The sequence below is a fragment of the Schistocerca nitens genome, chromosome 6 (assembly GCF_023898315.1).
Source record: "Schistocerca nitens isolate TAMUIC-IGC-003100 chromosome 6, iqSchNite1.1, whole genome shotgun sequence".
NCBI lineage: Eukaryota > Metazoa > Arthropoda > Insecta > Orthoptera > Acrididae > Schistocerca > Schistocerca nitens.
The window spans coordinates 446399497-446427381 of NC_064619.1; the positions used below are offsets into that span (position 1 = coordinate 446399497).

The 27885-nt window shown below is 39.4% G+C and overlaps 1 protein-coding gene across 1 annotated transcript in view; it reads left to right on the top strand.

Moving 5' to 3' along the window:
* LOC126263741 (transcription initiation factor TFIID subunit 6) overlaps positions 1-27885 on the top strand; it is a 140557-nt gene that overhangs the window by 56059 nt on the left and 56613 nt on the right. The window lies entirely within an intron of this gene.

Here is a 27885-nt window from a genome sequence, read left to right on the forward strand (position 1 = left end):
GTTCCGACCTGGCGCACTAATGTTTGCACAGTCGCATAGGATGAGTCAGAAAGAAACATTGTACTTTCCTCAGGTAATTTGTATTTTTTGCTGTCCAGAATAGGACTTAAAGTCTGGAAAGTTACTTTTAGTAGACCAAGTGAGCCAGTTGATTTATCTGAATTTAAGGGTAAGAGCTGGGAAGAGTACATTGTTCCAACACGTAAAATTTGTAATTTAATGGATGATAGTGCACCTTGTGAAACTTTGTGCCTGTGATACGTGCTCTCATGTAGTAGATATGGACACACAGCAGTAATTGCTCAGTGTGTTGATGGATAAGGTGTACCTTGGTTGCAACTATAGTTGTTGAGTTAGTGCTTGTAAGTAGTACTAGTTTAGTGAAAAAAAGAGGAAAGTAAATTGCACAAACATGGTGCAGATGCAAGCAGCTAGTCCTAGTGATTTGATAACAGCTCCTATGGATCAAGTTTCTAAATTGTTAAGAGGACACTGAACAACAGAATGCACACAATGAACAGTTAAATCAAAAGTTACAAGTTTTACTGGCAGAACAGTAGCTACAATCAGGTTCGAGTAAAATTAAAAATGTAGTAAATATTTCTTCATCAGCCATTGATCTTGCAGCTGCCAATATCATAACCCCTTCTCTGGAAAACATCAGATGATGTTGCTGTATTTATAAACAATGTATTAGCCATGGCCGAGGTAAGTGTCTGGTCAGATTAAACATGCTTGCAGATGACAAAGTTACATATCACGGGCGAGGCTATTACATATATCATGTGTCATGAAGTTTTAATAAGGTGTCCACATTTGCAGAATTAGCAGGGCGTTTATGGCAAAGGCAGAAAACAAATCAGTGCATGGTATTTTAGGGAAAATCGCAGCAGCTTGACTAAGAAAGCGAATGTAATGGTTGAGGCTTTTCTGATTTACAAGCTGACCCAAGAAGCCAGATGCAAATAGGGTCACGCTATGAGCAGCAGTGAATAAGGCATTAGATTTTTTCCTGAGAGGGATTCCCCCAGGTTTTTCAGGGCAGGGGTGCAAATGGAAAATCCTGAGGATTGAGCTACAGCACTTTACGTTGCTACACATATGCAATGGATAGGTAGTGCACCAAAAATGTGCAATGGTAGACGTTTGGTATGAAATGTTACTGTTGCGGTCAGCAGGGGCATTTGAAGGCACAGTGCCGCCAACGACATTCTACAGTTATCAACATTTCAGGCATGTGGATCCAAAAAGTGGGGCAAATACAGTGGGGAAGAAGAAGCGTTAAATTGCAGTGGGAATGTCCCTTCCATTGGGAAGCGTTCCCAACAAATGGCAGTACAGTAAAAACGTACACAGGGAGAGATTATTGCTTGATAGCTTGGGTGAATAATAAAAAGTATAGATTTTTAATTGATAGTGGGGTGCACTAGGATAGATTCAGTAGGACAAAATAACTCAGGTTTAAGGTAAGAAACACATTTTTGTGAGGAGATGGAAGTGTTTCCAACTGTGGGGCAAGAAACAGTTGAACTCACAGGGAATTCATTTCCGATGGTTACAGTTGTTGCACATGTTTCTATGTCATAAGATACACTTTTTGCTAAGGTACTACCAAATAAACTGTGTACAGTTGTGTTAAAAGTTGTACTGGCAAGTACAGGGAAGATAATTTGGATTACAGTAGATCTCGATGTACTGCAGCAAGCTTTATGTTTGATAGGACCTTTGTGGGGTAAATGTAGCACATGCAAGGAATGTAGATGGCCGGGTGTGGTGCCAAAAGTCACCTGATGGAACGAAAACATATTGATTCCATTGTGATTACAGGTATTTAACTGAAAGTAGAGTAATCGGGGCATATCTGATTCTTAATATAACTGAAACTTTGGATGACCTGGGACTGTGTAAATTTTTTTCCACCATAGATTTAAGGAGTGGGTATCACCAAATTTCCAAATTTAAGATGTCCAGAAGATAGGCCTAAGACACTGTTTACAGCACCATATGGTCATTACCAATACTGTAGAGCGCCTTTGGATTTAAAGGACATGCTCGCAACTTTCCAGCGCTTGTTAGATGGTGGCTTTCAAGGTTTGAAACCTAAAAGAATGTATGGTCTGTTTGGATGATATCATAGTTTTTGCTAAGGATTTAGATGAACACTTAAAATGCCTAAGGGAAATATTTGATAGTTTATGACAACTCATCTCATGCTGACCATTGACAAATGTCATTTTGTACATTCGAAAGTTAATTACCTTGGGCATACTTATTTTACCAAAGAATTTATATTTCATTTGATGCAACCAGTACTGCTTTAGGTGCTATTTTAAGGCAAAATATAGATGGGAAGTAGCATCTAGTGGCATAAGAGTCTCATCAGCTAAATAAGGCTATGCACAACTATTTGAGTACAAAAAAAGAGATGCTAGCTTAAATATACGGTATTTTGTATATCCCTTATTACCTATATGGTTGTAAATTTAAGGTTGTTACGGATCATGCATCTTTGAAGTGGTTATTGTGGCTAAAAGAACTTTAAAGTCAACTAACAAGATGGGCCCTGAAGTTAAAGGAGCTTCAGTATGAGGTAATCAACAAGCCTGGTGTTAAGCAAACAAATGTGGACACACTTAGTAAGAAAATTGTGGTGTCACAAGTATCTGGATTAAGCGTAACAGACTGGAAGAGGGCACAAACAATGGACAAAGAATGCCAATTGGACAGCAAGCAACCACCATTTCTTATGCACTAAGGTTTATTGTGTAGATCAGCAAAATGTGTACTATGTACCTTTGTCCCTGCACTACTCCAAACCGAAGTGTTGCGACAGGCACATGTCCATGTACTGTCAGGATATGGAAATAAAGGAGCCGTTGACAGATTAATTGCAGAGAGCTTTTGGTGGAGAATATGATATGCTGACATGTAGCAATATGTTAAAAATTGCATCCCAGGTGCTCAGCGAACAGACTTCAAGCACCAGAAAGTACAGTTACGGAGATTTCGAGAATCAGAGAAGCCATTTCACATGGTAGGAATTGACATTCAAGGACTATTTAATAGGAGTTCAGCAGGGAATACATGTATTTTTCCTATGATCAACCATTTTTGGAGATATCTAGTAATGATAGTGATACCAGATCAAAAAGCAAGCACTGCAGCTCAGGCCACATTTAAAAACAGGGTACTTAATTTTGGAGTACCAGAAATTATAGTCACAGATCAAGGAACTCATTTTATGTCTGATATGTTTTGAAGCAGTTGTGGCACCTGTTGAAAGTGAAGAAGTTGCATACTAGTCCATTTCACCCACAAGCAAATGATCATATGGAGAGGGTCCACCATACCATAGCAAAAATGTTGTTATTATGTAGATAGCTAACACTTAGATTGGAACATCAATGTTATGTCGCAAGTGTATACAATTCTAAAATACAAACAGGAACAGGCCTTTCACCTTATGAAGTGGTATATGGGCAAAAGATGCCTTCACCTTTTGATGCGATCTAGCTCAAGTTATGTACATTGGGTGAACATGTGAAGCAATTCGCAAAAAATGTTGAAATATCTATGGCAACAGGTAAAATGTGTAGTTCAAAATCATTGTAGTGTCAAGAACTCTTAGGATGAGGTGCAAGTTACCTCAGCGCAGATCAGGGCAACGGGTCCTACTGGTGAACCCTTTACCCCAAGGGGAAAAGTAAGAAATTCTTGATGAAGTTTCAAGGACCTTGTGAAGTAGTGGAAAAGACTTCACTGGTCAGTGTCAAGTTGCAGATGCCAATGAAAATGTCAATAGTGCATGTTAGCCAGATAAAACCTTTTAAGGGTATCATTGATGCATTATCGCAAATAGCTTCACCATTACTGCAAGAGAAGAAGTTACCAAACGGAACAAAACTAGCACAGAATGTACCATATGGACTTAGGCCCAGGGATAAGTAATAGAGTTTCGAATTGTATGTGTTTAATTTCGTATTGGGTTATTTAGGTTAGGTTTGGTTATGTAGTTTGCTATAGTATATGTAGTTTTCACTGAGATATACTTTCGTCCTTAGGAAGGAGGGGATTCATGATAAATCCTTTCTCATAGGTGGTGCCGAAGATGATGATAAAACGTGTTATCGTGAGCATAGTGGTCATACATGTATGTAAGGTAGAGGTAGTTAAGAATCAACCCTTGGGAAATGGATCTCATGGCAACTGGACATTCTTCTCACGAACCACAGGTCACCATTAAAACTCCCATTTGACTTCTGGGAATAAGGAATGATTAGAGGATATGTTCATAAATTTATCTCTGAAGCAATCGAAGGGGTTATGCTAAACAGATGTAGAGACGAATATTAGGAATTGAAGTTTTCCAAAGAGAAACTAAGGGCTCAGTTGCAGGGATGATACCTTTAGTGCAAAAGAAGAGAGGTTAGGTAGACACTAGTAAAAAGCTGTTGAAAACAATATTTGGGACAGCAGTTAATGATGATATTGTGAATTGAAATAATGTGCTAGGGATGATAAAAGAAAAAGCCAGGATAACAAAAACAACTGTAAGTTGGCATACGACACTGATTATGGGTATTGAACAGAGAATTCGAATTGTGGTCCATCTATTAGTAGATCAGCCAATGGGAAATGCTTTCTGAACAAATGGACAGACAACCCGCCACAATCTGAGTCAAAGGCCTGTGCTTGGAGCAGATGCAGTGATCTTCGGCAGCTTTGACTCTGCTCTGGATTCAGTAGATTCCACTCTGGCTTATGAAGCCACCAGCCGCCACAGAAGACATGCTGACAGGATGCGTTTTGAGGAAAAAAGAACTAATATTTAATCTTATTTCATTGCATCCAGTGACGCCACACAGTCTCTCGATCTCTGTCCTGACGAAATGGTAAAGATTTCCAGCCTGGGAGTGGGTGACCCCTACAGAAGCCATGATTATGAATAAAGGCAGATGTTTTATGTTTTACAAATTTCTATCTGTGAAAAGGACAACAAGCAGTTATTTATCTCATTTATATGCTGCTACGTCTTCATCGTTGAAGTTCACCGTACCAAAGCTGTGCAAATGTGCGAAAGCAAAGTCAGTAATTCCAAACAAAACTAGTAATGATGACACCACAGGGCAGCGATGAGTATGAAGTACCTCTATAGACTGAAGGTAGTTCAGAATCTGGAAAATGAGTTGTAACATTTTGCTGAGATTGTCAAGTTCTGTAATTATTTGTTCCTAAATAAAAATCTCTAAAAGTTGGTAAGTTTCTACGGTCTTTATTACTCTCTATTGCACATGAAAAAAAAAGACTCTTTTAGTGTTTGACACCAAAGCTGCTGTTTATTTACTGACGTTAAACATTTGAGAAATGACATTCTTCAATATTTGAGAGCTGCAAAACGTGGTATAGTGAAAACATTTATATTGTACTGAGGTAGCACCATCTAAGTGCAGTATACATAAATCTACAAAATGTTTAAAAAGTACAATTGAATCTAGAAACAAATGAAAAATGGCAACTTACTAATTAAATATAGTTATATTCTCTTTTTATTTCCAATTATTTATCAAAGAACATAAACAGGCAATTAATTTCGGTCCATACAGACCATTTACAGATCTAAGACATGGCAAAGAGGCATCCTAAAACAGAACATGATCATCTGTATAGCACACCAGATTACAAAACAAAACATAACCAAAAATCAGTATTATATGTGCAAGTGATATCTGCCATACTTGAGTGCAGGAAGGCTGGTAACATACAGGAGAATGTACAGTCCGAAAATAGAAGCAAGTCAAAAATGCTATGTCATCTTGTATGAAAAACAAAGTTGCACCTACAACACTGTATAAGAAACATGTCAGAATTATACAACATTATGTTACAGACTGAGATGCAGAGATGATGGGCCCATATACATTGAGGACACTCAGTTTACATCTCCTGTAGAGATAATTACACCTGGAGCTCTGCACAGATTTATCTGCAGTAATATTGACTTCGTGGATAAAAACCTATGCTAGTGTGGATATCTGCAGTTGTATCTGAGGATATCAGCAATAATAATTAATTTCAATTAAAAGGCATTATCAATATTACAACTTGTGTCTATTTTCCAATGCAGGGTGACCCAAAACCCTGATAATATTTGAAAATGCATTATTTCACAGAATAATGTAGGGAGAGGGATAAAACTTGACACAAATGCCTGAAATGACACGGGGTTTTATTGAAACTAAAAATGAGTGCAAAAACCAGGCAATGGTTGGCACTGGACAGCAACACGTCAGTGATGGCGCATGCGAATTATGTATAAAATGAGCTGTAGTGAGAGAGGGAGTCAGATACACCAACAGTCGTGGTATGTGGACTGTACCAGAAAAGCCATTGTTAGTGGAGCTTTACTATCAGAACTGAGAATCTGCTACTGCATCTTTACGATCCTATCGCCATAAGAACAGGCAAAGGTCATGTGCCAAGTGTTGCTGTGAAGAAAATGATCACGAAGTTTGAAGCCATGGGTTTGTTTAGATGATTGGACCTGTAGTGGGCGAATGTACACAGTGTTACTGCTGCTTGGACAGTTCAGGAAGAAATAGATACTTTAGTGAGTTCATCTCCACATGGTGAAGTCAATGCTTGTGAAATAGCACATTGCACCAGCATTCATCACACTACTGTTTGGAGAGTATTAAGATTGACCATCCAAATGTTATCTGTACAAAATCTGGTGTCACATGAACTGTTAGCCACAGTTTTTGTGATGCAGAGCATATTTGATGTGTGGATACTTCAAAAAATGGTGGAAGAGGCTGATCGTTGTCGAACATGTTGTGTACCAATGAAACCCATTTCAAACTCCAAGGGTGCGTCAACACTCACAACAGAGACTTTGGGCTGCAGAAAATCCTAGAACTGCCATGGAAACCCTGTTGCATGACAAGAAAGTCACATTGTGATGTGGATTTATCACATCAGTCATGATCAGACCCTTTTTCTTTGAGTAAACATGGGTTGCTGTTTTTCAAACTGTAAGCATGAGGGGTGCAAGGTATGCCAGTATGTTACAGAATCACATCATCCCTATCCTGGCCGATAAAAACATACTGGAAGGTACGACTTTTATGCAGCATGTCGCTCCACCCTATATTTCTACATGGGTGAAAGATATCTTGCGCACATCCTTTGGTGAGGTTTGCATAATGCTTGGCCTCACAGGTTCCCAGATCACAGTCCATGTGTTTATTGGCTGTGGTTACCTTAAGCCACAAGTCACAAGTTTACCACAATCATCCGACCTCACCAGGTATTCTAAAAGAAACATACAAAAGCGATTTATCACCATACATAATGATATGCTGTACAGTGCTGTTCACAATATTGTCCCACAACTACTGGTATTGTTGATGAATGATGGCTGACTTGAGCATTTGTTCTAGAGAACTTTGTCTTTACGAAAAATGAATTGTTATGCTAATAATGGCTTTTGTATCATATGAAGCACCAACTTTTGGTCAGTTTGTGTGTGGTCTTTTTTTCCCAGTAAAATTATACATTATTTCAAGTATGCGTGTTACTCTACCTACAGTATTCCATGAACTATTGAGTTTTCAAATGTTAACGGACTTTTGGATCACCCTGTATATTTACAAGCACACAAGTCACTGCAGTGCTTATTCCATAGAGAAGTAAAGTATGTTAACATGATTAGACATTATGTACTTTTGATAATACAAACTACACGGCTAACATTTAACAGTGTGCAGGATGTAATAACAATTTGTAACACAACTTCATTTCATTTCCCAGTGTTGAGCAAATAGGCTACAGAAAATTATGCTGAATATGTTTCAGTAGTTATGACCGTAAGTTGTAACTTTACAAACATATCATCAATATAACCCACTATGTTATATTAAAATTACATCTAGTGTGTCTGGCTGTTCATAGCTCCATCATCCCTGCACCTCAGTCTGTAATGTAACATTACATGATTCTAGCATGTCTCCTATTATACCGTGTTGTATGTGCAACTTTGCTTTTTACCCCAAATGATATACCCTTGTTTACTTCTTACTATTCTTTGAATGTTTTGTATTCATTTATGGTATTTGGATGTAATGGCACTCTTGCCTGCACTCAGTTGTAACAATGTGTCACTTACATGTAATAATCTTTTCGTGATTTTGGTTGTTTTGTAATCTAGTTTATTGTATATATGATCCCAGTTTGCCTTATTTCTAGGTCTGAAGATAGTCATTGCAAACTGTAATTAATTGACTGTTAAAGTTTTGTTATCAGTAACTGAAAATAAAAAGACAGTATTATTTATTTCTGGATAACTGTACCTTATCCATGACTGTGTTGCATCACAGGTAATTAAATCCGAGTCAAAATACTTTTGTATGCATTATACATCAGAAGTTTAGAAAGCAAAAAGTTATTCCTTGTCCTTTCTTAAATTTGCGTGACCTAACCACAATACCATAAAAATTTATGTAAATGGTTAATAGTCATTATTGTGTTCAAATCATGAGCCTTTTTAAAAGGACAACTGTCATGAATCAGTGTTTTTGTACTAATGAAAAGAATGTTTTCTGTAATACAAATATTATAACATTGAAGTGGTTTTAACAGAAATCCATTATCGTTTTTACAAACAGGTTTTGTATTTAACATTTTTTACGTAGGCTACAACAGAATACATCTCAAGACAGGAAAGAAAGAGAGAGAAAAAAAAAAGACATAGTGACAGAGGACCTCAGGTTTGATCAACTAAATTTTATATTACAGAGTAATTCTTCAGATGAAATTTTTCTTTCCTTGGAATAGGCACTGTCTTTCAGAAATGTAAAAAGCAGTGGAAGCAAGAAGAAGAAGTGGCAAGAAACTATATCACTTTGTACAAATAGAGTTGCTGCTCAGTGAACTTTCAAGCATTTGGTTTTTGGCACAAGCCAGAAGACAAGAAGTTTGGAGAATATTAAGAATGTACCAGGTAATAATTTGAAATTTTCTGCATTTAATTAGCTGGATTTTAGTGATCAGACTGAAATACATATGACATTCATAAATAATGAAAACTAAAAATTATTTTTGCCATTCCAGGAGTCAGAAGAGAATAAGACAGAAGAAAAGAAAAATTATCCACCACCTCAAGCAGTTACTCAGCCTCCAGTCAACAGATTGCACAGCAAATGTGCAGACATTTCTCTTCTCTTCTATGTTATATTTGATTTGCATCCAGTGATTATCAGTTGTGTCAGAGGCTGTCATATGACTAACCTTCCTGAGAGAATATAATTGGTTTTGATACAAAGTTACTCAGTTCGCACTGTGAAACAAATTTCTGCAGAGAAATTTGGCTTTATATTGATATAGTTCACATTATACAGAGAGACAATGGAGGAAAGGAAGATTCTCAAATACATGTATGTCTTTACTTCACAAGCCACTGTATGGTGTGTGGTGGAGGGTGCTCAGTGCACCAGTATAATTTTTCTCCCTCACTGTTCCATTCTAGATGGCATATGGGAAGGAAGATTGCATTTTCTTTTTGTATGATCCCAAAATTCTCTAATATTAACATTGTGGTCATAACAGAACATTTATATTTAAAAAAAGCAATATGCTTCTGACTTGTTTTGGAATGCCAGATCTCAAAAATTTTGTAAATAGCTCTCTTTGCAGTACACAACGTCTTTCTTACAGCGACTTCCACTGCAGTCTGTTTGAAATTTCTTTGACATTCTCATGATGACTAAACAAACCCATGACAAATTGTAAAGCTCTTCTTTAAATTTTTCTACACCAGCTGTGAACTTAATTTGGTAAGGATCTCAGACTGATGAATAGGTCTCAAGAATAGAATGAACAACCATTTTGTAACTAACCTCTTTCATCTACAAACAGTGTCACAGGTGTCGAGACTTTATCCAACAATAACCTCATTAGTGCAAACTCGCTTAAGATGACCTCACAGTTGACGCGAAAAAAATATTGGCTCCGGGAGGTTTTATTGGTTAACATAAATTTTGGTTGAGGCAAATTATGAACTTGTTTTCAGTCCCTTTGTAACCAACTTTCAATGTTACAACATTTTTAAGTAGTAATTTTTTTTTCTGAAATGCTTTCAAGAAATGTAACTACATATCTAACTATCCATTGTTGACTTGTTTCTGTCATATTGTAGGCTGGCATGTACAGTACATTTAAATAAATTCAGTAATGTGTGCACTAAAATTTAGAAATGTATTTAATCCCAGGTGTTCTTTTAGTCATAGCCATATCGAGTTAGAATACTAAACAAAAATCTACATGCAGTAGCACGCAAACATGCCAAAGAGGGAACAGACAGCTCCAAATATGCAGGTAAATCTTAAGATTCAGATGAAGTATGGTAAAAAGAAAACAGCAATTGCAGAATTGTTTGGAATCCCAAAGTCTACTTTATCCACGATAATTAGGAATCAAGAAAAAATCATTAACACTGCTGTGTCAGGTTCCGGAAACAAATCTAAACGACTTTGTAGCACTAAGTGCATTGGCATTGAGACATTACTGCTAGAATAGATTCAAGCATATGACTGAATCAAAGTACCTTTAAGTGCCCCTGAGATTCAGTCAGAAGCAAATGAGATTGCCAGAACTATAGGCATAGAAGACTTCTGCTGGGTGCTGTATCAGTTTCAAAAGAGACATTCAGTATCATCTGTACAAATTTGTGGTGAATCAAATAAAATTGGTGAAGAAAGTGTGACCAGCTGATTGCATGAATTTGAGCAAGTGAGAGAAAAATATGCCTCATGTGATGTGTTCAGTGTGGACAATCACTCCATGGTGAGAAAAGGTGATAGGTTTCACAGTGGAGCACACGGCAAACGTGTAACTGTTGCCCTTGTGTGTAATGCAGACAGCAGTGAAAAGTTTTGCCCCTGAGTTATCGATAAGTCCGAGAATCTGTGTTGTTTTAAAAAAATAAATATGGACACTTTACCTTGCATCTACTCTCCCCATAAGAAAGCTTGGATTGGTGGCACATCATTTTGCAAGTGGCTTCTTCTATTTGACGGTCTGATGGTTGCTCAAAACAGACATGTTCTTCTTACATTGGTCAGATGTTCTGCCCATAACATACAGGATCTGAACCTAACCAACATAAAGATTCAGTTTTTGCCAGCAAATGTGACAAGCCACCTTCACCCCTTGGACAAAGGCATCATTTCTCTGATCAAGAGAGCTTATTGCAAGCAACTTGTAAGAGATGCAGTGCGTGCTGCTGAAAACAATACTCTAATCCCAAATTAGAATGTGCTTGATGCAATAAAAGCCATCACAGCAGCCTGGAACTCCATGTTGCCATATCATATACAGAAGCGCTTTAACAGAGCCTGGAGACATAGCAACACAGAAGATGTCCAGAAGTTAGACGATGCCACTTCACCTGCACACATTAGAAAATGCCACTTCACCTGATGGATGGGACAGTTCTGCAATAAAAGCCATCACAGCAGCCTGGAACTCCATGTTGCCATATCATATACAGAAGTGCTTTAACAGAGCCTGGAGACATAGCAACACAGAAGATGTCCAGAAGTTAGACGATGCCACTTCACCTGCACGCATTAGAAAATGCCACTTCACCTGATGGATGGGACAGTTCTGCAAGATGTTGCAAACCCAGGGATTAGTTTTGAGAAATTCATTAGTACAGACGAAAGTGTTGCTGTATGTGCTTCTGTGGAATCTGATGTGCCAAAAGCTGTGACCTAGGTGCAAGGAGAGTCATCAGAAGAAAATGAGGCAGAGGAGAATACAGATACCATTTCACGTACCCATCTGGAGATATTTGCAGCCATGGACAGTTTAGAACAATTACTTCAGCAGCCAATGTCACTGCTGGGTTTACAAACGCTGTAGTTACAGTTGGTTGTGAAATTACAAGATATTTTCATTCCCGTAAATGTCAGCAAACCATGCTTGAATTTTTTCCAAGAAAATAGTGTAATTTAGGAGTACTTGTACAGTCACTTTATAGTGTTACAAGACTACAGTAATGTAAAGTGACTGCTACTGTAGTGTATTACACATTCTGTACAGCTGTACATGTATACATATTAAAATCTGTGTTATTCACTTAAAAGAATTTTTTTAACATGAATTCTTGATTTTTCGGTACCTGCAGATTCATGTTAATGAGTCTATACTGTATGTTGTGATCAATAGTCACCCTATCACACTACTGTACCTTGTATTGGGAAACTGCTATGAAAACAGAAAGAACTGTATAGCATATTTAAGAGAACACAAACACTTGTTGACATAGAAAAACTTGAACAAAGTTCAAACAAGTGTAAGGACAGTTGTTTAAGAAAAACTCAGTGAATTTAAAAGCAAAATTTATTGAATTGTCAGAAAATCCTAAAAAGTTTTGGTTCTACTTAACATCAGTCAGTTTAATAAAGCCATTTATCAAATGCTCTTTCGCAATAAGGTATTGAACTGGAAGGTGGTAAAATGCAGTCTGAAATACTAAATTCTGTTTTTGAAACTTTCATCAAATTAAGTCACAATGTTATGCCTACTAGAGCACAGCAAGTGCCTATCCTTTCTGCATGGAGTTCACTCAGCTGGAATGTGCAAGAGAGAGCAAGTATACTTAATGCAGCTTGGCGGCAGTTGCCGAAGATGACTGATACTACCTCAACTTTGGTAAACATTTTTGGAAAGCAGTGATCAATTAATTGTTATATTTTGACTAAAGTTCAGTCTTGATCACTCATGTATGTTTTAATGATATAGGTAACCGGTTTTGGTTCTTTCTACAAAACCATCATCAGACCTGTGGATAAATTTTAAGAAATACTAGATACCAATCTTTAAATAAAATGAAAGTGTCTAATGATGTCAAATTTAACAAGATAAAATAAAATTAATTATACCCATGGCTCCCTTAGGATGGTAGGCGGAGCTCTTCTCGCTGCTAGGCAGTCAACTGATGGTTATGAGTGCTGAGCACGAGCTTAAATATGCAGAGGCTCCGCCTACTTCCTGTCACACTACTTCACAACTGCCAATCAGCGTTCATAATATTACGCCATCGTCAAAGTATAAAAGTAGGAAATACACTAATAACATAAAATTGATTCATTTAAATGTCTGATTAACAGATAGTATGTCTACAGCTTATTTATATTTTGGATAAAAACAGTGAACTACGATGTGTAATAGTTGTGCCCTCTATGGGCAACCTTAATACTATTACAGTGCCGGTTACATCAAAGATGTGAAAGTCCTTGGCGTTGTGGTATATATCGATTATACCGAGTCGCCTACATGGTATAATTAATTTTATTTTATCTTGTTAAATTTGACATCATTAGACACTTTCATTTTATTTAAAGATTGGTATCTAGTATTTCTTAAAATTTATCCACAGGTCTGATGATGGTTTTGTAGAAAGAACCGAAACCGGTTACCTATATCATTAAAACATACATGAGTGATCAAGACTGAACTTTAGTCAAAAAAAAAAAAAAAAAAAAAAAAAAATGATACTACCTCGCCTAATGACACAGCTGCTTGCGTGTATACGTGGACAGCATGTAGATGCACATAGGGTGCAAAGTTACTCAGTGCTCTTCTGAATGCCTCACTTTGCATTTTGGCTCTTCTGCATACCTTGCTTCGTATTGTGGACATGCTAACTGCCATATTTCCTCGGCGAGTGTTTTCCTGCTGAAAGTGAGCGATGTCATTCTGTGTGGATAGTGAGTGCTGGTCACTAGGCTTCAGCAAGCGGGTGCTTCATTTCCTACATTCAGCCGTCATGCACAAATATAAATTTAGAAATAAGCTTAGAATTGAAAACAGCTCTTATTACTAGATAGAAGAAAGGCCACAGTATCAAGTGGGATGCCTATTGGATTCTATGTTGATGTACTATATAACTGGCCCTATTCTAGCATCAGTGTACTGTAGTTAGTTTGAACAACATAGAACACCACATCAGAAAAAGTACAAAACTTGCGAATCAATTGGAAGGTTCATAGACCAATGTACAAAACTATAGACCAATCTCACTTAAGTACACTTCTTATACAGTTATGGAACATATTTTGTTGTCACTGCTGTGAAGGAGTCAACATGGTTTCCATCCAAGCATGAGATTCAGAAGTCGGTATATGACAGAGATGAAATTGATGCTGTATTGCTTGACTTCCAGAGAGCCTTTATCACAGACCAAATTTTTGCCAAGTAAACAAAATACATGCATAGGGAATTCTAAACGGACTTGTGATTATGTTGGAAATCCTAACAAACGAAACTCGGTATGCCATTCATAGTGGGTAGACATTCACAGAAGTGAAGGCAATGTGTGCCATACCCCATGGTTATATAAGAGGGCTGCTGCTGTTTGTAATGTACATAAGCGATTGGTGAATAATGTCAGTATTTCTTTAAGGTTGTTCACAAACAGTGCATATCTTTACAGGGACTTGGTATTGCTAGAAATTTGTTACAAAAATAAATATGGTGCTTGTAAATATACTGAAAGATCTGATCTCATTTGACTATGCCATCAGTGATCAGTAACATCTTTCAAATGTCTGGGTGTGTCTGTCCAGAGGGAATTAAGATGTGATAACATAGATCTAGCGACTGTGGAGGTTAATGCCAGACTTAAGAGTTTTTTGAAAAATCTTCCCACATTAAAGAGATTGCTTACAGAACTCTCGTTTGAATATTTTTTGAGTGTTATTCGTTTGTGTGGGAGCCTTAGCAAGTTGCATTAATGAAAAAGATGGGAAAGATTTGAAGACGAATTGCACTATTTGTCATGAATTTGTTTAGTCAGCACATGTAACAGAGATATTGAACAAACTGTAGTGGAAGATGCTACAAGAGAGACATTTTATATTGCAATCAGCCTTACTCGCAAAATTTCGTGGGCCCTTGCAAAATTTCGTGGGCCTACATTCCAAAACAACAACACCATTGTACCTCCTGCAACATAAATCTCACATAATGACCACACTGCTAAACTTAATGATAAGTTGAGTCTTACAGAGGGCTACTGAAATGGAATAGGAAAGGGGTTGGGAGGTTCAATACTGGTGTACTCAGCAGTCTTGACCAGTAAGCAGTATGTTCTTTAGACATTAAAACAGTTGTCATTAGCAACATTCTCTTGGTGACAGCAGTATCTCAGATTTAGCATACTGTGGCTCTATTTATTTAGCAAACTGCTATGCCATAATCTTATGAGGCAGTATACAACAATTAAAAAAATATTCCCTGCACAAGAAGAAGCAGTTTTACTCATATGTGGCTACCTCCTTATGAATCTTTTCATTCATACATCCATCCACCCATTCATTCATTCATTCATTCATTCATTCATTCATTCAACTATCCAGTCATCACGTTCTGTGACTCCCATCAAGAAGGAGAATCTTCAGGGATGTGGAACAATTCAAGATACACATTAACATGAAGCAAAGTATCTATGAACTCAATCTATAAATCGATCAAACTGTTCTCAAGTGATGATCTTTCGTACATGTGGCAATTAATTTTTATTTATGTAGATTAGTAGCTTAACATGTACTAGATTACAATGTTTTTTTTCCCCCCCTCGAAGAAAATATTTTCACATGTTTAAGTACGAAGTCCTATTTTATAGTACACGATTTTATATGGGTAACACTAAACATTTACAGTTGGATGACTTGTCTGGCATAATGTTGTCTGTTTATGGGCCACTGCATAGAGTTATGATTAAAATTCAGGGAACAGTGTTACGTAATTGTCATCACTTTCTCAAAATCACAACTGCAGTTCCTTAGATTAGCCCAAGCATACAGACAGAAACCATGCTGAGGGACTAATTTATAATACACTTTAGAGCAAACACTGCTACTTCCTACATAGCTAATTAAACCTTTAAATTTGCGAATCTCAGTGTTCAAATAATTTGTAGAAAGGGTGGCTAATTAGACATGTTTTTAATTTTCTTTCGAATGAGTAGTGATTCAGAATTTCTTCTTTTATGTTAGACAGAAGTTAGTTGAATGTCGTTCCTCCAGAATATATACAGTAACTTCAGTCTGAAGACTGGACAATGAGGCAAAGCCTGCAGAAAAATTATTCTTCCATTATGACTGTGTATGTCACAGTTCAGTTGAAACTCATTTGTATTGTCAGCAATAAAAAACATTGAGGAGTAAATTTATCGAGGAGTGAGTGCAAGAATTCCAAGATCCTTGAAAAAGGCTTCTGGAAGATATACAATTATCTATTTTTCACAATATTGGTACTACTCAGTTCATTTTATACTTTAAGTGCAGTGCTCCATTCAAAACAAGGAGTACAGATATGAGAAATGAGACGACACCACTGTTCTTTCAGTCAACACAATGGGATATGCTTCTAAGGACATCAAACACTGGAATATACTTCTTGATTACTTTATCCATGAGTTGCCTCCATTTTAACTTGTTATCCTGTTGGACCCCAAGGAATTTCACACACTGTACTTTGTTCACTGTATGACAATTAATGCCTACTTCTGGTGCTAAAAGCTCATTATTGCTTGTTTCATGAGATTAATACTTAAACAGTTATCTATGAACCATTTATAAGCATGTACAGCTATCATCAGATAGCTTCTGTACATGAAAGAAAGTAAGTTCAGGTACAGTGTCCCACTGTTCGTTAGGTCGTTATAGATGGGAGATAAGCTTTGACAGAGGAAGAATGGGGAAGTAATTGGCCATGCCCTTTGCAAGGAACCCTCCCAAAATTTATGTTATTTGATTTAGAGAACCACGGAAAACCTATATCTTGATGGTCGGACAAAGGTTTGAGCTGCCATCTCCCTCCTTCCACCACCTCCCCACCCCCACCCCCACCCAAAACCAAAATGAAAGTCACATAATGATTACAGCACCTTAGTACACGTATTTTGTAAGTAAACCTGTTTACCGCAAAACAAATTGTCTGTGTAACACTATCAGGAAAGATGAACTCTATTCTGCCATGACACTTGTAGTGCTTATACAAAATGAGATATAGTACACTGGTGCTATAATATTTGTTTTACAGCCTAATATTGAATGCACAACAAATAATATGTCATTATTTAAAAATAACTTATGGAAGTGCCTGTTTGTCATTAGAATTGTATTCTGTTGAAGACTTCTTTTGTATAAATAAAATCTGTTATGTGACTCCTTTCATCTGTACTCAGAATTGCAGAAGTAGTTTTTTGTGTTAATATTATAAAGTCCTAAACATATATTCCCATTGACTACAATACTGCATCAGTTGTATTGATAACCTTCTGTGACATATCCTGAGACGACAAAAGTCATGGGATACCTCGTAATATTGTGTCGGACCTCCTTTTGCCTGGCATAGTGGAGCAACTCAATGTGGCATGGGCTCAAAAGTCATTGGAAATCCCCAGCATAAATACTGAGACATGCTGTCTCTATTCATCCACAATTGCGGAAGTGTTGCTGTTGCAGGATTTTGTATACGAACTGACCTCTCAATTATGTCTTATAAATGTTCGATGGGATTTATAGTGGGTGATCTGGGTGGCCAGACCATTCACTCGAACTGTCCAGAACGGTCTTCAAAACAATCGTGAACAATTATTGCCCAGTTACATGGCGCATTGTCATCCATAAAAATCCAGACATTGTTGGGAACATGACATCGATGAATGGCTGCAAATGTCTCGAAGTACTGGAATGCCCAAGGGACCCAGTACATTCCATGTAAACATAGCCCAAACCATTATGGAGACAACGCCAGCTTGCGTAGTGCCTTCCTGACAAACATGGGTCCATGGCTTTGTGGGGTCTATGACACACTTGAACTCTGCCATCAGCTCTTACCAGCTGAAATCAGGTCTCATCTGACCAGACTATGATTTTCTAGTCGTCTAGGATCCAATTGATACAATCACAAGCCCAGGAGAAGTGTTGCAGGCAGTGTCGTGCTGTTAGCAAAGGCACTCGCTTCAGTCATCTTCTGCTGTAGCCTATTAATGCCAAATTTCACCACATTGTCTAATGGATATGTCCGTCATACATCCCACATTGATTTCTATGGTTATTTAATGCAGTCCTGTTTATCTGTTAGCACTTACACCTCTACTCAAACACCACTGCTATCAGTCATTAAGTGAAGGCCATCAACCACATGTGATGGTCATAATTACATTGTAATCATTTTCACATTAATCACCTGTTCATAAATTACAGCTCTGCCAATGCACTGCCCTTTTATACCTTGTGTACATGATACCAAGTGTATATGTGCATATTGCAATCCCATAACTTTTGTCACCTCAGTGATGTATTTTAATCTAAGGAGGTAAAAGGAAAATAAAGTGGAACACACTACTCCTTGTTTATTATTATACTGTGCCATTATTATTGTTGTAATCATTATCATTTTTTGTCCTGTGTGTTGACATTTATATGTATTCGCTTCTTTTTTTCCGAGAACATTGCTTGCACATACAGATCTACGGATTACATAAACCGTAAATAAATATATTGTTTGATGATCTGGAACATTGAATGTGAGGTTTTCTGAAAGAATTAAGACACTTGAAGGTTCAATTTGAAAAACTGAACTAAATAAAATGAGGTTTTCTTTAGTGAAGAGGAAAGGGGGATCTTGGAAATTAGATCAGCTGTAGTACAAATAGTAATTCAGGATAGTTGTTGGATAATAGTCTAGTTATACATGAGGAACATCTGGAGGGGGTTCATTGTTTTTGGTATATGCTGCCAGTTTAGAAATGGATGCACTATGTATGATGGCAAAGAGCAAGGCAGTAAAACGTGGACATAAGCTGTGCAGGAAGCTATGTATAGTGTGGAGTGGGGTCATTGTTCTTGGCATATGCTGCCAGTTTCAGAGATGGATGCACTATGGAAGATGGCAAAGAGCAAGGCAGTAAAACATGCCCATAAACTGTGCATGGTGATTTTTTTCAGAAATGAAGCAGCATTGGAGCATTTCAAAAAATGAGCATCCACTATGAGAAATCTAGTTATAATGTTCGCAATGACCAACGTAATGGTTGGTTTTGACAAGGAGAACTTGCTCATTGCTGGGTTCCAGTGGCAAATGAAAGTGATTGCGTGTATGTATACATCAAATGAGGTAGGTCATGTAAGAGCACTCTGTATTGTTGTGTAGGGGGCACTATCTGGAGTTCCTTCATTCCTAAAAATCAACTATAATGGAATGGATTTGGAACCATGCAACAATATGCACCAACTAAGAGTTCACTAGATAAAATATCTCTTTCAAATCATGTTTTCAGAACAACAGACACATAACAACCTCCTTAGAAAACTACCTCATCATGAGGCATGACCCCTTCCTTCCTGTGCAGGTCCACTCTTGTCCTCATGCTGTTCAGTGGCAGAAAACACAAGTCTGGTTTGGAGTTGCATTGTATGTGCCAAACAACTAGACACAGCACTAACTCTACCTTCCGCATCGTGACAGCATGGTTACGCCCCTTTCCGTTTGACAGCTTATATATACTGGCTGTCATAGCACCACTAGATATCACAGAGAGGCTACAGCAGATATGGAGTATACAAAACCGTGCCAAAACTCAACCTGTTTACTCTGCCATAAACAACCAGCAAGACAGTGCATTAAATCGTAGAATCAGGCCATTGACATCACTACCACAATCAAAACAGCAAGGCTGCACATTTGAATGACACTCAGGGGTGGATCCAGCCTCAAGAAAAGCTAGTAGGAGGTGCAGAGGAGCAATGGAAGACACGGATGTTGTATCAGCCAAATCAGATAAAGAGTGGTGTGAAGCAAAGGCATCATAATAAAATAGAGATTCCTTGAAACTGATAGCAGCAACATGTGTGACTGCAGCAAAATCCAAACGGGTGCCTCTCCAACAATTGCCCCTAGGGCCGACATGTTCAACTAATGCCTAACAGTGGGAAACAATACATACAATGTTACGAAATACTTGGCTGACATTATCTATCTATCTCTGTTATATAAATTTGTCAGTAAGTTTACTATAGTTGCAGTCATGAATGATGGTGGCCGAGTTTAGGTTTGTTCTGTGCATTCATTTATTGAATTTTTATTTCATTTGTTGTGATTTGTCACTGCTGATGATGGGATGGTGATGGTATGGAGCAAACCATGTACAAGCAAGCAAGAGACATAATTTGCAGTACACACATTTTATTCAAACACAATGCACATTTGTGGGCTTACCACAAAAGTCGCTTGTAACCAGCAACAATGCAGTCCCCGTCTGTTTCTCGAGCTGCATGAACCCCCATTGTTTGTGGATGGGACTGTACTATGTAATGTTTCATGACAACAATATGGAAAGGACGTAGTGCTGCTCTCCACATTGAGGAGACATTGAGTCACTGACACGTGTAGTGAAAAAGAAAGCTAGAAATGTTTAAGCATTCAGACCAAGTCGTCCTTCAACATTTAACACAAGCACAACATACACATGCGGCCATGTGTAGTGAGTAGCAGTTTATCCTTTCCGTATTGTTGTTATTCCATCATGGACTTTCCATTGTTTTGTGCCTTACTTGTTTAACTGTGTTAGTATACATATTTTATTTTTATGAGTTATGAGTTCGTGGCATGAAATAAATTAGTTAATGTGTTATTAACTGACATTTTGTAAAGGACTGTCCATGACTGTAGCTTGCATATTGGGAATATAGCTGAGGTGTTGAGGCATACACAAAAGAGAATAAAAAATTCCTCCTACATTGTACCAGCTGGATACACACTGCTGTGATTGCAGTTCAGCAGGTGGACTGGGCTGGGGTTGTGTCGGGTAGGATAGAAGGAGAAAGAGGCGGGAAGTAGGAAGAGGGGTTGGGAATGGATAGCTAGCAGCTTGGGAGGAGGCAATAGGGGTGCAAGATGGGAATGTGGGAGGGAGGGGTGGCAGGTGCATGTGCTAGCCATGTGACAACCAGGTGCTGGAGCTGGCGATGTGCAGTGAACAATGAAGATAATGGTGGATTGGGTGACAGAACAGAAGGAGGGAAAATTGTGGGTAGAAGGTGTGGGGGCAGTGAGTTAGTCAAGGTTGAGACAAGGAGGATTACAGGAGCAAAGGATGTGTTTCAAGAATAACTCCCATCTACATAGTTCACAAGAGCTAGTGTTGGAACAAAGGATCGAGATGGCGCAGCTTATGAAGCAGCCATAGGACTTGAACATGTGATAATCTGCTTGTTGTGCCACTGGGTGGTCAACTATGTTTTGTTCGTGGCCACAGTTTGGCAGTTGTCATGCGTTCTGATGGACATTGGTTGATGGTCATGCTCACTTTAGTATCCCCACCAGCAGACTTAAAGTTGGATGTGGATGAGCTGATGTGGCTATTGAAGTGGAATAGTACAGAATGCTGTCACAGAAGGTGCAAGCGAAGTGTGGTTTGGGCAGAGCCACTGATTCAGGTTTTTATCAGTTGGCAGCAATAGGCCTGACCCAGCAGTTCTTAAGCTGATTTTAACTATCTTGGATCAGTTCCTCACATCACTCTGTACTCTGCTTTCCGTATACAAGTGATAGTTGTTTGCATTGGTCAAATTTGTGTTAATCTCTGTGCTTCATCTCTACATGGTGTATGACACACTGTTCCCTTATAGACTTAAGCATGTGTCTTGTTTCTTTCCGTCTTCCAGGGTTCGGCTCCTGGCTTGTTGTCAGTTTATATTTATGCTGGCAGTGACAGTTTGCAGCATTGTCACACCTTGTGGATACTAAAGTGGGGACACCAGACATACTTAGGTGTGTGATGCTCTTTTCTCTCTCCCCCACCCCTCTAATGACATTAAATTGTGCTCACCATGGATCCATCATTTTTGCAATGCTGGAAGGAGCCCTTGTGCCTTTTGGAACAGCAACAAAAGCTACAGCAGAAGCAGATGCATTCAGACAAATGCAAAATTGCTCTGTAAGCGTGCTGTGCAGACAGATGGCCAGGTGCCGACAGAGAAGTTTTTTCGCTCGACACTGATTGCTGGTTTCAACGAGGCTACAGAAAGGTGGGAGAAATACTTACATCGGTACTTGCTTCACTGCCAGGTAGGGCTTATCATTGATGCAGCTGATAAGGCTGCCTTGTTGTTGGCCAGAAGTACAGGATTATACGAAATCAAACATAATTTGAAACTCTCTACCAACTCTGAGAAGCTTATTTTGATGAGCTTTGTCAGTTGATGGCGCTGTGTTTTGGTCATCAAACCCATGCGACAGTGGCATGATAACATTTTAACCAACATCACAAGCACCTATGGTAGTTGTATGGATCACTAATGTGCAAGGTCTCTCACACGAGTGTCAATTTGAGTGTCCGCATTGTGCTCCATCATATGGGGACTTGCTAATTAGGCTAACACCCAACACTGAGGTCCAGACTAGGGCTGACCTTCTTTAGCTGAAGTCACTAAGATTACTGAATCATATGAACTTACGCAGTGGCAAGGGTCGTACTTTTTGAGAATTGGCAGGGGGGAAAGTTAGATGTGTGTGGTAATAGCTCTTGGTGGCCCATGTGGTGAGCCAGGCAGTCTTGCCTTCCACTGAGTCACAGTGTTTTGTGTTTCTAGTGAAGTGACATCATGGCATTTCTCATCTTCACCTGCGTTGGACTCAGTGGGTATGCGTAATTGAGGCATTGTCATCCCCACACTCAACATTTTTTGGGTTTTTGGGTCGCTTTCTTGCCACAACTGTTCCTGCTCAGTGGGTGAGCTGGAGGTTCTGTCCCGATTGTCACATGGTGCATGTTCGACAGGACTGCTCACCACAAAGTAGGACATTTAGGCGGCGAGCCTCATATGATCATCAAAGACCTTCATATTTTCTGTGGTTACCCCAGCATATTCTGCTTTTTTTGATAGTGGATGGGCAACTAGTTTTGTTTCACAGGATGTATATGCCCTAGGACTTGGAGGAAAAACCCAGGAATTTTTTTCATCAGAGAGAAAACCAGGAGGACCTTTTTAAAATTCTGAGAATTTTTCTTTGTTTTAGTTTTCAGTTAAATTTTTGTAATTTTGACTGGTAAAAACTGAAATCTTACTAATAATTCAATTTTAGCCCTCTACTGCAGAAATAAAATATAATGAGAGAAAAACACCTAAATAAAACTTAAGTTGCAAAGAAAATACACCATTTACAATAACCAAACACAGTGGATATGCAAGCATCGGCCAACAGAAAATGTGTCAAAAGCTTTAGGCTGAAGACTAGGCCATACTTTGTAGCAACAAACTGCTTTCAGTGAGCGTGATGTCACAACTTTTAAATTTTTAACAGGTCTTGGGAAAATATTGCAGATGGAGGATTAAGAAGCATTAGTTTCAGTCTAAATTTCCTTTTATACAAGGTGAATCATGTTATACAAGAGAATGCGTGATGAATTTCTTAAAACACAGAGTCTCTGACTCTCATTCACAACTTAACACACTGAGGACCTGCCACTTAGAAAAATTTCGGGCTCAGAAGACCGGACATTTATGTCATTATTTAAAATTTTGCAGGCAAATTTGTGTTTGATACATTGTAAAGGGTAAAAAATGCAAAAAAGACCAATATGTAGTTGTACTATATGTACATTAATTTAAACCATTAACTTTTCTTATTTGTGTGTTCTACTATTTAACAGTGATGCTATTGACTGATTACATCACATGTCCTGTACTCTGAATATCTGTTGTCATTGGCTGGTGAGATCACATGACGTGAGCTATGATGGCTGAAAAAATTGCATTGCAATCTCGATTTCAGTGCTTCAGAAACTAAAGTGATGTGTTTGTGGAATTCGTATTTATACTTTTGTAATACAAAAATATGCTGTGTACATGTTGCTGCGAGTCAAAGATCTTTCCAAAACACTTTTTCCTAAAGTTCCTGGAAGTTTTATGCCAGATGTAAAACGTTTACCATTCAAAGGATTGATAAGTTTTACAGTTCAGGGAAAGTATACTGTCACTTAACATGGAACAAGTGTTTTTTTGACCCGGGGAAAATTGTCTTTTCGCCAGGAGAAATGTGTGTTTCCACCTGGGAAAAAATTTATTTTTAACCAGGAAAAACCCCGGGAATTTTTTTCCCCTTGTCCTCATATACACCCTGTTTCAGGCAGACACAGAAGCAATGGACAATGTAATTAAGTTAGATACATGCATGTTCTTGATACATACAGGCTCTAGGGCTGCCCTGTGTTGTCATAATCACTAAGTCAAGTTGTGCCTTACAGTAAACAGTGAATTCCTTAGAGGGGCAATTCTCCGTCTCTGCACATTATAAGAATGTGGAACCGCAACTCATGTTGTTAGTGGTAAATTCATTGTTGATGCAAAATATTTTTGGTTTATATATATATAATAGAGGGAAACATTCCACGTGGGAAAAATATATCTAAAAACAAAGTTGATGTGACTTACCAAACAAAAGCGCTGGCAGGTCTATAGACACACAAACATACACACAAAATTCAAGCTTTCGCAACCAACGGTTGCTTCATCAGGAATGAGGGAAGGAGAGGGAAAGGCGAAAGGATGTGGGTTTTAAGGGAGAGGGTAAGGAGTCATTCCAATCCCGGGAGCGGAAAGACTTACCTTAGGGGGAAAAAAGGACAGGTATACACTCGCGCACACACACACACACATATCCATCCGCACATACACAGACACAAGCAGACATTTGTAAAGGCAAAGAGTTTGGGCAGAGATGTCAGTCGAGGTGGAAGTACAGAGGCAAAGATGTTGTTAAAAGACAGGTGAGGTATGAGCGGCGGCAATTTGAAATTAGCGGAGATTGAGGCCTGGCGGATAACGAGAAGAGAGGATATACTGAAGGGCAAGTTCCCATCTCCGGAGTTCTGACAGGTTGGTGTTAGTGGGAAGTATCCAGATAACCCGGACGGTGTAACACTGTGCCAAGATGTGCTGGCCGTGCACCAAGGCATGTTTAGCCACAGGGTGATCCTCATTACCAACAAACACTGTCTGCCTGTGTCCATTCATGCGAATGGACAGTTTGTTGCTGGTCATTCCCACATAGAAAGCTTCACAGTGTAGGCAGGTCAGTTGGTAAATCACGTGGGTGCTTTCACACGTGGCTCTGCCTTTGATCGTGTACACCTTCCGGGTTACAGGACTGGAGTAGGTGGTGGTGGGAGGGTGCATGGGACAGGTTTTACACCGGGGGCGGTTACAAGGGTAGAAGCCAGAGGGTAGGGAAGGTGGTTTGGGGATTTCATAGGGATGAACTAAGAGGTTACGAAGGTTAGTGGACGGCGGAAAGATACTTGTGCCAGGATACTTTCCGGGACTGGATCAGACTCTGAATGTGGCTCTCCAGCAGGGATACGACTTCCTCAAATCCTGCCCTGAAATGAGATCCATCCTTCATGAAATCCTCCCCACTCCACCAAGAGTGTCTTTCCACTGTCCACCTAACCTTCGTAACCTCTTAGTTCGTCCCTATGAAATGCCCAAACCACCTTCCCTACCCTCTGGCTCCTACCCTTGTAACCGCCCCCGCTGTAAAACCTGTCCCATGCACCCTCCCACCACCGCCTACTCCAGTCCTGTAACCCGGAAGGTGAACACGATCAAAGGCAGAGCCACGTGTGAAAGCACCCACGTGATTTACCAACTGACCTGCCTACACTGTGAAGCTTTCTATGTGGGAATGACCAGCAACAAACTGTCCATTCGCATGAATGGACACAGGCAGACAGTGTTTGTTGGTAATGAGGATCACCCTGTGGCTAAACATGCCTTGGTGCACGGCCAGCACATCTTGGCACAGTGTTACACTGTCCGGGTTATCTGGATACTTCCCACTAACACCAACCGGTCAGAACTCCAGAGATGGGAACTTGCCTTCAATATATCCTCTCTTCTCGTTACCGCCAGGCCTCAATCTCTGCTAATTTCAATTTGCCGCCGCTCATACCTCACCTGTCTTTCAACAACATCTTTGCCTCTGTACTTCCGCCTCGACTGACATCTCTGCCCAAACTCTTTGCCTTTACAAATGTCTGCTTGTGTCTGTGTATGTGCAGATGGATATGTGTGTGTGGGCGAGTGTATACCTGTCCTTTTTTCCCCCCTAAGGTAAGTCTTTCCACTCCCGGGATTGGAATGACTCCTTACCCTCTCCCTTAAAACCCACATCCTTTCATCTTCCCCTCTCCTTCCCTCTTTCCTGATGAAGCAACTGTTGGTTGCGAAAGCTTGAATTTTGTGTGAATGTTTGTGTTTGTTTGTGTGTCCATCGACCTGCCAGCACTTTCGTTTGGTAAGTCACATCATCTTTGTTTTTAGATATTTTTTTCCCACGTGGAATGTTTAGAAACCAAACAGTGCTGTGTGCCATTGTGGTGAATTTAGACATATAACGTGTAATGTATCACAGATTCGTATCCAATTCTGTGCCGAGAGACGTTTTTGGTGAAGTTTCCAGGGGGCCAGTGTTTTTCATGCATTGCTTGGGCAATGTGTACTTGCAGTTGCTATTTGATGCAACTTCTTCGAATTTCTTGGTATTTTGGGCTTCATCAGTTTAATTGCTTGCCTTTTGCAAGCTCATCTGGGAATTTACCAATGATATTTGGAGCAGTTGATTCAGGACATTACCTATTGCGAAAACTACCTCAATGATGTATACCTGTTGCTTAAACTACCTTGATGATGTCTGGGTGACGGGCTCTACATAATAGGAGTGTTTACGAAATCTGCAGGCAGTTTTCCACTGCCTTCTGGAAAAGACCTTTGTTGCAAGGCACCGAGCGAGGTGGCGCAGTGGTTAGCACACTGGACTCGCATTCGGGAGGACGACGGTTCAATCCCGTCTCCGGCCATCCTGATTTAGGTTTTCCGTGATTTCCCTAAATCGTTTCAGGCAAATGCCGGGATGGTTCCTTTGAAAGGGCACGGCCGATTTCCTTCCCAATCCTTCCCTAACCCGAGCTTGCGCTCCGTCTCTAATGACCTCGTTGTCGACGGGACGTTAAACACTAACCACCACCACACCACCACCACTTTGTTGCAAGCTGACAAAGTGCAGTGTCCTTCCCTCTCCCTCCTCCTCCCCCCCCCCCCCCCACCTCCTGCCCCACCCCCTGCCCACCCATGAAGATGCATCTTTTGGGACATGTACTTAGCAAAGATGGCGTTGACCCTATGGATAAGAATTTCAAAGCCGAAATCTTGAAGGAGGTCTGTACACATTTGCCACCCTGTCATCAGCTTTGCCAAAAGGGCACCAAGTTTGTGTGGTCTGCATCCTGTCAACATGCTTTTCAGTCTCTCAAGCAGTGTTTGCATTCTGCTCCTTGTTTGGCTTCCTTCATATTGGTAAATAGTTAACCCTGGCCCCTGATGCATCCCGGTAAGGTACTAGTGCTGTCCTGTCCCTTCAAAATGAAGATGGCAATGAGCAACCCATCACTTATGCATCAAAGACGCGTTCTGTGGTGCAACATAACTACCCACATGGAAAAGGAAGTCCTGGCTATAATTTACTTCATTAAAAAGTTTCACATTTTACAGTGGTGGACCCTCTTCCCCAGTAATTATGGTTAGGCACTCATTACTGCTCCACTGCCCAGCAAACTGATGCAGATGCACTGCTGAAGTTGCCGACTGGTCCAAATCCAGAGTTCATTCAACAGGAGGCTCTAGTTATTGCTTTGATGACACCCTACAGCAAACATTGCTGAATTTTCCTCTGACAGCACAGGAGGTTGTGGCTGCCACAGTGACTTTTCTGGAAAATCGTTTCAGCTGTCCAGACGGGTTGGCTCAAGCATGG